Genomic DNA, 3,250 nt, shown 5'->3' with positions numbered 1-3,250 from the left:
TGGCTATTGGCAGTAGAAGTCTCAGCTAATCCCCCTTAAATAATAAACGCAACTGATATTTAAAAGACATCTTATCCCATAGTGGCTCTTTGACGGTGGGCCAGTCCCTTAACCACTTTGTGCCTCAGGTAATCCTCCAGGACTTTTGTTGCAAGGTGAGTCACTGACCTTCACTGGTAAAAGAGATTCTCAAACTGATGACATAGACCCAGACCAGAAAAATATCTGGAGTTTCCATTTAACGAATGATTTTCCATTTTACATCTTTGAATGGAAGTTAATCTTTTGAAGTTAGGCCAAGGGTCCAGTTTATTTCTGAACTGCAGACTGGCATCAAATTATGGTGCTGCTGCTGACCACACTGAAGGTGATTTTCCTTCTGGGTCGAGATCTTTAATAATGTTGCAGAGAACTGGGAGGAAGATTGGGATCACTTCATGTATCAGAACTGATGATATCTATTTTAACATGTGATTCTTCCATGAATTTTTCCAGAAATGAGTTTATACAAATTAGACATACTATGAATTCTTCTTCAAGAAAATAATAAAAGAATTAAAATATTTTAACAGGTGTTTTATGGCTCCAAAATGCTTTCACATCCATTTGACCTGTTAAACACTGCAATGCAGGCAGGGTAAGAATTATTAGTTCCATTACACAGATGAAAAAAATAGTCTAAGATGGAAAGTGACTTGCTCAAAGATCACATAATATGTGGTAGAACTGAGCTCAGACCCAGACCTTCTGCTTCCAGTTCAGTGCTATTTGCACCTTCCAAGCTTGTCCCTCCAAAGAGGTAAAAATAGAGCTTTTGAGGAAGACTTCACACTTCCTAAACTGGTCCCCCCACTGTAGCCTTCTTATTCCAGTTCTCAATTTCCAGCACTTCTCAGTTCAAATTCCTGATCTATTTTGAATTACAGTCAGAGGTAGACTCTTTCTCAAAGCAAATTGGGTATATGGTTTCTTTGAATTGAACTTTTAGTGACGTGAGCCACTGAAAACCATTTGTGACCACCTAGCATAGATTTATCCCAGTTGTTCCTTATAAATCTGCTCTTGGGGAGACAAGAAGGATTTCAAAGCAGTAAGCAGCCCTCTGGCTAGAGATTTGGTTTGCCCTTAATTCACCATACCATGGATGGAGAGCTTTTTATCCAGGTGCCATGGATAGGAACTTGCTTCAAAAGAACTCCTGGGAGTCAAGAAACCGAGGCTCCCATCCTGGTTCCTTGGAACTAGCTGTGTGATGTTGGGAGGATCATGTCCTTTCTCTGATCTTTCCAACCTTCTAGGATTCATTCCTTCACTGGAGCATCTAGAGGCCAAGTGAGATAGTAGATGTAAAGAATGATACACACTCACTACCTCCATGACTATTCCAGAGAGCACTCTGCTGGGTGTTCCAGAGATGCCAGGTTTTTTTTTCAGATCAAGGTCTTCGCCCTCTAGTCTAATAGGGAGTGAAACATTTATGGCTGGGATGAGCGATGTTGGGCCATTAATGCTGTAGAGAGGGGCTGGAGAGGACCAAACTGATGGAAATATGTGCCCTCTAGTGGTTGTTCTTAATTTCGTGCCCTCTACTCAACCAAGAACGAGCTTGGCTTCTGTGAGAGAGAGACTGGGGAGAGGAAGGGAGTGAGAGGAGAGGTCCAGGAAGGGACGGACTTTTGACATTATTTCCTGTTTGCAGCACCGTTGGTCTGGGTGCTGATGGACAACCTCAAGCATGTGTTGTGTAGCCTTCTTCCGAGGCCAGGAGGTTCTTGAGCATCTGAGAACAAGGAGTTCTCTAGCAGAGGTGGGTAGGGACAGAAGGAGAGTCCAGATCTTAGCAAATAGGCATAACATCTTAACTAGGTTAAAATGAATTCGAATTTTAGAGCTTAAGGACTGGAAGGGACCATCGGAGTCTGACCATTTCATTTTACAGTAGTAGAAACGGAGACACAGAGAAAGCACTAGAGTGATAATCTTCGACAGAAATATTTTAGGGTCTAAATACTCTAATTTAGGGTCTCATTTAATTCACATTCTAATATGGGGTCTTCTTTAATGTATATTCTAACATGGGGTCTAAATCAATGCTCTAATTTAGTATCTCATATCTAATATGTTACGTTGCAATTGGACTAAAAAGACCTACATTTGATAAAAGCCACAGGATTTTAGAGCCAGAAAAGATCTTTCAGAAATTCTTCAGACCATTTTACAGAAAAGAAAAGTAAGACCCAAAGAGAAAGAAGTGGCTTGCCCAAAGACATGACAGTAGCCAAACTAGAACTAGAACTCCATTCTCCTGCCATATTTACAATTTAATATCCTTTCTACCCCTCCCCAAATTTTCCCAGAACACATCAAGCATATCTTTTCTTTGTGGTTATATTCTACTTCATATCACATTTATTTCTGAATCTACCAGATCCTCTCTCTTAGATGAAAAGTTTCTTGAGAGCAGGGACTATGCTTTAGATCTCTCTTGGTACTCTTAGAGAGTAATAGAAGGAAAAAGCATTTACAGTGCTTTGCATATACTAGGAGGCTTTGTTCAACTGAATTCCATCTCGCCAGATTTTTATTTTTCAAGATTCTCTTAAAGTCCTGAGGATGATTCCAGTTTAGAGCAAGAGAAAGAGAGACAGAGAGACAGAGCAAAAGAGACAGAGAGAGACCAAGAGAACAGAATTGTTGTGAAACTGAGAACAAACCACATTGTTGGTGTAACCTGAAAGCAGCAACTTGTTACTCCAACATATCCAGTTCCTCTGCAGATCTGGGCAACACAGTTTGCTGCTGTTGCTTGAAGCCCAGCCCCAAAGGAAGCTGTTACTTCCCCTGAGATTTATTTAGACTTATTAGGCTTTTTAATAGAAGTATCTCCCTTAATAAATTGTTTGTTTATTTTCTGCTGGGGTTTTTGTTTGTTTTTTGCCAGTCTCACAGGGACAAGCATAAAAATTTAATTCTAAGTGCCCCTTTCATCTTCCCAGAGTTTGGGGGCTAAGAGTGCTCAGTTAACAAGCTTGCTGGTTGTTCTCTGTTTCTGTAATTATTCTTTCTTTGTGTATCAGGTTCTAGTCTTCGGGAATCTTGCCTCAGCTATTTTTTTTTCATGTGATATGAAGATGTAGGCTCCTGATAGAATTCTCTGTTCTATTGCAGGTCTAAAGACTCTCTCTCTCTCTGTCTCTCTGTCTCTGTCTCTGTCTCTGTCTCTCTCTCTCTCTCTCTCTCTCTCTCTCTC

Source organism: Gracilinanus agilis, chromosome 2 (genome assembly GCF_016433145.1).
Source record: "Gracilinanus agilis isolate LMUSP501 chromosome 2, AgileGrace, whole genome shotgun sequence".
Taxonomy (NCBI): Eukaryota; Metazoa; Chordata; class Mammalia; order Didelphimorphia; family Didelphidae; genus Gracilinanus; species Gracilinanus agilis.
This window is presented reverse-complemented; position numbering follows the sequence as displayed.